The 7,565-nt window shown below is 37.9% G+C and overlaps 1 non-coding gene and 1 pseudogene across 1 annotated transcript; one reads left to right on the top strand and one right to left on the bottom strand.

Moving 5' to 3' along the window:
- The first annotated feature begins 297 nt into the window (after window positions 1–297).
- LOC115695375 (pentatricopeptide repeat-containing protein At5g18390, mitochondrial-like) lies at window positions 298–1,681 on the top strand (annotated as a pseudogene).
- Window positions 1,682–6,517: 4,836 nt separating this feature from the next.
- Window positions 6,518–6,624, bottom strand: LOC115696084 (small nucleolar RNA R71). The gene has a single exon (XR_004007682.2). It is a non-coding gene; the product is annotated as a small nucleolar RNA R71 (small nucleolar RNA).
- Between the last annotated feature and the right edge of the window lie 941 nt (window positions 6,625–7,565).

The raw sequence follows: 7,565 nt of genomic DNA, 5'->3' as shown, positions 1-7,565 counted from the left end.
TCCTCAGGTATGAAGGTGAAGTTGTGGCTGCCATTATTTGTGGTGGCGAACATGTGTTTTGATCGTGGAAAAGCTACTCCCTCCGATCCACTTGCCATCATCAATAATGAGCATTTAATGTTGTTTCAGTCTAAACTAGTTTGGTTCAGATGTCGACTTGTGGAAGACCACGGGCATAATCTAAATCAAAGCAAAGAGGGGTAGCGAGAAGCATGGTCACACCAGATTGTGGAAGCTCACCGGTGCGAACGACGACTTACCTTGGTGAAGAAACAAGCATGGACGTCAAATGATGAATAAGCTATAAAAAAATGGAGAAGGTGGCGACTGATACATTACGTGAGAGAAGAAGAACTACCCTAAAGTCTTTCGGCTTGGGCTCAGGCCAAATATTAATAGAAAATAATTGGGCTGTCATTAGTTTCTTACTTTCTTATATTTGTACTTGTTCTTAGTTTCAATTTGTTATTATTACCACCTTGGGGACAAGGTGATTTTGAAGGGTTAGGGAGTGTTACATGAAAGGTATATGGACTATTTAATAATTGTTAGTATTACCTAGTTAGTATAAATATGTAAAGCCATTTTAGAAATAGACAATCAATAAATAAAATGAATGAAAATTAGGGTTATTCCTATTGGAATTTGGTACTGACTCGAAGAGTGCAACCCGATACTTTTTTATCATAAGGTGAATGAGGTTCCATTTCAAATAAGAGGAGTAGTTTATTCATCTTATGTATAACACATCGGTTGAAAAATCCCAAATAGAGGTTAATAAAAGGGTCTGATACATGTTAGAATTTTGGATAAGGTGAATGAGGTTCCATCTTAAAACTAATTGGCAATGAGAGGAGTAACCCAATCTTATCTATGATAATTTATTTCCACACATTAACAATGTGAGACTAACTCTAATAAAAGGAAAGTTGACAAAGAATATATTATAAGTGAGCTACTAAAACAACCCAGGCACCTGGCAAAAATGATGATGTTTAGGTCCTCCAAAAATGCTATTTTCCTATTTCTTAGAGGAATAAACACAAACACATACAAGACACAAAGCCTCCAACCTATCGTTCGCTACCTCTATACCTTCTCAATGGCAATTTTCGCCAACGACCGCATCGAGGGGAATCAAAATGGCACTAAAACTTCCAAAGATGATTACTTTACAGCAATCCGCCACACCTCTAACATCGTATAGCGTGATTTCTACATGGATTGAACTTTCAATAAGTTGTCAATCTCCATCAACTCCGAACTCGTCTATCGAGTCCTCCTGGCCTGTTCTAAATCCAGCATTGAGTCACTCCGTTTCTTAACCTGGTCTTGAACACACCACCCTTCTTACAAACCCACAACCATCAAGCTGGAGGAGCTGGCGCGAACTCTCATCCAAACAAAAAAGTACGAGTCAATGTGGAAAATCCTTCAACAGATGCAGACCTTTCATGACTTAATTGTCTCTTCCGATACCATTTGTTTCATAATCGAGAAATATGGGAAGCAGGGTCTCGTAAACTAGGCAGTCAAAGTCTTTAGCAGAGCCTCAAAGATTTTCTAATGTCACCAAATCATCGAGCTCCATAACTCCTTTCTCTTCTCGCTCTGCAACGTAAAGCTCTGTCATGGTGCTTACACATTAGTATGAAGGATGATAAGAAAAGGAGATGACTGAAAAAAGAAATAAAAACCATTTATTCTGCGTGGGAGAATGTCCACAATATTTTCCCTGAAGATGATACGAATTATGAAGTTCTATCTTAAAACCAACTAATGATAAGTGGAGTAACTCATATTCTTATATATGGGTCTATAATCTATTATTTATTTCATGTGGGACAATATCTACAATAATTTTTACGTTCAATTATGTCGTGGAAGTCATTTGAAAATTTGGGGAAGTTGAGTTTTGCATTGAGCTTTACCACGAAGTATGCAGAATCGGTCTTGTTCCAAATATCAATACTTACAAGCTATTAATTCCGGCTGTTTCAAAATTTGGTAAAATTGATGATGCTTTAAGCTTCTTCATAATTTGATTGAAGATGGGCATAGGCCATTTCCAAGCTTGTATGCTCCAATAATTAAAGGAATGTGCAGGAGTGGATAGTGAGAGAGAGAGAGAGAGAGTATTTTGGTTAAAAAAAATTGATTTTCTAGTTAATTCCTAAGGTATATGTATATGTGATAAGTTATATAAAGCTTAACTATTAATTTGGCAAATTATCAATTTACCCCTACTCACATACCCACATAAACTTAAACTTAAAGGTAAATGAATCATTTCCTAAATAACTCACATAACACATAATTTTTAACTATCTATAATATTCTCAGTACCTCTAAAATATTAATTTATACAAATGTTATATTTTGGCCAATTCATCGAGTCTCCACTGTTGCCAAACATAAAAATACTAATTCACATATAATGCATATATGGCTGTTAACTCAAAAAAAATTGCTTGGTGACGTGGACATCAATGTTTGATACGTGACAAGACGGATGACGTCACAGAGTTGAGTAGACTCGAGTCATAGCAGTCGACCAAGGAGGGGACCCTAGCGCTACGCTCATGTTGACTTTAGGAGCTCCAAAATGAAAGTTCAGACTTCAATAACTTGAATCTAAGCCTCGAGAGCTGAAATTACACGAACCTGCAACTCAGAAACCAACTTAGGCACCTAGGGTTTCACCCAATGCCCAAGTTGACATTCCTAACTAGGTTTTTAGTTTCAAGGACCGTCTTACTGTGAATGGTTCAAACTTTGTATTGGGACATCAACTATACATACCACTGACATATTTGATGCATTAGAATCAGATTCGAAGCAAGTTCATTTTTGAGCACTCGGAGCACCCAATGTCCGGGCACCCTAGCACCCAAGTTGACAATTTATCAATCTGGACACCTTCCAAGTATCAGATCGATGATCTGAATTTTGGATCTTCTCTGTCTTCAACAAAAAAGGGAAAATATGTACTTTGGGGGAAGAAACAACACTTCTTGGGTACCAGAAGTAAGGCCCAGCACCCAGGTTGACATTTTGTCAAACTGGGCCAATTCCAATGGAGGTTTCTGAGAACTCTTCTGAGCATCTTCTTGGTTTTCAAAAAAGATTAAGATTTAACTATTTTTGAGGACCAAACGAAACTTCCAAATGGGCCATAATAGGGACCTAGCGCCCAGGTTGACATATTGTCAACTTGGGTTGTTTCCAATAAAGTTCGCAAATAAGTTTTTTGGAAATTTTTTTTTGTCAACAAAAATAATGAAGATTCAAGCAAACTCAGGGAGAAAACTACAAACCCGAGCCCCTAGAAATAGGGCCCAGCGCCCAGGTTGATAATTAACCTGGTGCACTGCTTTCAATTGCTCAAATGTCAAATCTAATTCAACCAATGAATTTGGAATGGTCAAAAAATAAGGTAGGAGACCTCGTCCTCATGTTCAAGAACCTTTGAAGTATCAAAACGAGATCCTAGGAGCTCAGGAATGAGTACCCAGCGCCTAGGTTGACAAATGGCCTAGGGCGTTGGGTTATACTTATCCAATTCTGATTTTGTTCCAACCGGTTGTCTAGTTTTTCACAATAACTAAGATCCATGAAGTCAGCAAAGTTAAAATCACAAATTCGCATTTCTCATTTCCAACATGAGAAATTCACTCGAAAATGAAGAGTTTCGAGTCTCTCATTTCTACAGAACAATAATATCTTCGAGAACTGGTGACTAGCTTTGTCAGAACATGTAAGCAGAATAAGTGATGTCAAAATATCACTTAGGAATCTTAAAGTACATTCTTTGTATGTTTTTACACTTATCCAACATCCAGGTTGACGTCATATGTCAACCTGGGCGCTAGGTCATGAACTACCTTCAGAAAAACAATCATAACTCACTCAATATTGATCCGATTGATGCGATTCCACTTGCATTTCAAAGCTATTTCAATGTTATATCAAGTCATGTCTCACAATTCAACTACAATTATGAAGTTATCTGCACCAAATTTCATCCCAAGGGAGTTAAAAAAATAAGCTCTAGGTTACCAGTAGCGGGCCCTGCCAGCTCTGAAAAATGGCTATCACCATCAGAAGCTAATTTTCACCATTAGATAATCATCTACGATCAAAAATATCTAATTTTTATTTTCCCCTGTTTTTGTGGGTCTCCTTCACCTATAAAAGGAGAGATCCCTTATCTTATTTTTCACTTTCAGAAAACTAATCACAAGGTCAGAGCTTCTCTCTCTAGTTTCTCTCTATAGAAATTGGAGCTTCTGACACTTAGCCTTTTTCTGTAATACCATCTCATGAGAAATAAAAATTCGAAATAGACGTAGCTCCATTACTGTCGCGATGCAGGGAGTGAACTACTATAAATTTGTTGTGTCACGCTTATAATTACTTAACAACTATTTCATTCTTGCCAATCTAGTGAGTGGGTGTGGCTTAGAAGTTTAGTCCAGATTTTTGAGTCAATGTCACACATAATATAATAAAATCTCTATAATTGAGAAATTATATCATATTTGTCTATGTTAGGCTATTTTTAGCCTATATTTTGGATCTATTTTATGTGCGTTTTTCATTGTGTTGGGACGGAATTACGCTTGTTTTCTATGTTTTCAGGTTCTTTGGAATAATAGAGGTCTCTGATGCAAAAATTCATTAAAAGACGAGCTGAGCCAAGGAAAACACGATGTTTGAAGAATTATGCATATCTGGCCGCGGCTAGACACAGCTTGGCCGCAGCTAGAACACGAAATAAATGAGAGATTTTGGGAGTTACAGTCGCCGCGGCGAGGGGATGTATGGCCGCGGCCAAATACTTGTTACAGAACCAGGTGTTTTCAGCATTTATCTGGCCCCGGCGAGATGAAGCATGGCCGCGGCGAGATCCCGTACGGCCTAGGGGAATTTTTGTCCATTGAACCCTAAAAATTAGTTATAAATAGAAAACTGCGATTGGAAGTGAAGAAAAAGGCGATTTGGAACCCTAAAACACAACAGAGAGCGGCAGGAAGAGCAGAGTGATTCAAAGTGAAGATCCAAAATTCATCGACCAACAGTTTCCTTCTCTATTCCTCTTTAATTTTTTTATGTTGAATATTGTCATAGGAATGGTTATGGATTTATTTCTGAACTAAATTTCCCATTTAGGGAGGATGATGATTGTTGTTTAATGTTTCGCCTAGTTAATGTTTAATTGCCATTACTCCATTCTTGTTTGTGAAATTATCTTAATTTGTGTTTAATTTCATGTTTAAGATTGATCACCTTGTGCATGCTTTATGATCTCAATTCGAAATCTGAAAAGTGAGAATTGAGAATGCTAAAATTTAGATAATCGATGTTCTATGTGAAACGAGAGTATTCACATGACTTATGTGACAAGTAGATTATTACCTAATGCTGATTTCATGTTAGTTTAATTAAGGAATTAATTAGATAACATGTGATTTAGAACCTAGAAGATCTAAAAAGAGCTAGGTTACTTTATAATCTGTCATTCACTTTAAGAATAGGGTAGCAATTAGGCATTAACGATTTGGGTAAACAACAACAAGATTCTCCTCCCTATCATCTCATCTTGTTTAAACTTCAATTGTGTAATAAGTTTTCTGAATTACTTTAATTCTTTTAAATCATAATTATTTTCGATTGCCAAATAGAATTATAGGTATAGTTTAGTAGTTAATCCAATTCCTTGTGGTTCGACCTCACCTGTGTGAGTTTACTACTTGATTGCGTATACTTGCGTAGTGTTTATAATTTTCGTAACAAGTTTTTGGCGCCGTTGCCGGGAAATTGCATAAAGATTAATATTACATAAAATTATACTAAATTCTACTTTGGTTTATTTTTTTTTCTTGCTAATTGCTAATCTGTTCTTGCAAGTTTGTTTCTATCTATTTCAGGAGTTTTAGGTGTATGCGCCGTCAAGGACAAGGAGTCATATTACCAGTTGATCCTGAAATCAAGAAAACTTGTAGGAGAAACCGAAAGAACAAGAGGCAAGAAGGAGTTTCAGCAACTACTGAAACTTCAGAAATCATGGCTGCTAATGTGAATGCTAACGCTGCAAACAATGGAGGTAATAACGGTAATAATGGTGGCGCCGTGAAAGATCAAGCTAATGGTCGTAGCTTGAGAGATTACATTCTCCCTACTCTGATGGGAGTGCAGTCATGTATTAGGCCACCAGCAGTGGATGCTAACAACTTCGAAATCAAGCCTGCCATACTACAAATGGTGCAGTCTTCAGTCTAGTTTGGTGGACTCCCTTCTGAAGACCCCAATCTGCATCTATCGAACTTCATGGAGTTATGTCAGACTTTCAAAGTCAATGGGGATCGATGACGCCATCCGTTTGAGACTGTTTCCATTCTCACTGAGAGAACGAGCCAAGAGTTGGTTGATTTCCTTGCCACCAAATTCTATAGCAACATGGACAGACTTAGCAACAAAATTTCTGTCTAAATTCTTCCCTCCAACAAAGTCTGCAAAGCTGCGAGGGGAAATTAACAACTTCTATCAACAAGATAATGAATCTCTCCATGAGTCTTGGGAGAGGTTTAAAGATCTGATCAGAAAGTGTCCTCATCACGGTATAGAGAAGTGGATGCTGGTCCACAACTTCTACAATGGGTTGGTTGGTAACACTAAAACTCTAATAGATGCAGTAGCTGGTGGAGCTTTTATGAGAAAGAGTGCTAATGAGGCTTACGATCTATTGGAGGAGATGGCTCTAAACAATCAGCAGTGGCCAACTGAAAGGAGTCAAACTAAGAAAGTAGCTGGTGTGCTAGAGGTTGATGCCATCACAAAGTTGACAGCTCAGGTTGAGGCCTTGACAAAGCTAATTGCAGGGCAAGCTAAACAAGCCCAAGTTGTTTGTGAGATATGTGGAGGAAATCATCATTTTTCAGAGTGTCAAGCAGATGTGGATGATTTGCCAATGGATGAAGCTAAGGCCATTGGAAATTTTTCGCAGAATAACAACAAAAATTATGGGTTCAACCAGGGTAATAACCGAAGAAACAGTGGGTTCTATCAGCAACGAAATCAGAACCAGAATCAGAACCAACAGTTTAATTAGCAACAAGCCTCTGGTGGAAATTCTAGTTTACAAACAGATTTACTGCTTCAATTCATGACTGAAACTAGATCTTCAATTAAAGACCTGCAGACTCAAATGGGCCAGCTAGCAACTCAGGTAGCAACCCGCCCTCAAGGAAATTTGCCTAGCACAACTGAAGTTAATCCCAAAGAAAATTGCAAGGCAATTACCCTGAGGAGCGGTAAGAAGTATGATGGGCCTGAGTTACCACAACCAGTTGAGGTAGATGAGGAGATAAAAGTTCAACCAGTGCCAACCCCAACACCAACAGTAGAGAAGGCTACTGATAGCCCAGCACAACCACAACATTCTCCACCAATTAGCATTGATCACCATGTGAAAATACCCTACCCTCAGAGGCTTAGAAAGTCAAGCTTAGACAAGCAGTTCACCAAGTTTCTAGAAGTCTTCAAAAGACTTCACATTAACATTC

This window comes from Cannabis sativa, chromosome 6, assembly GCF_029168945.1.
Source record: "Cannabis sativa cultivar Pink pepper isolate KNU-18-1 chromosome 6, ASM2916894v1, whole genome shotgun sequence".
Lineage (NCBI taxonomy): Eukaryota > Viridiplantae > Streptophyta > Magnoliopsida > Rosales > Cannabaceae > Cannabis > Cannabis sativa.
This window is presented reverse-complemented; position numbering and strand designations above follow the sequence as displayed.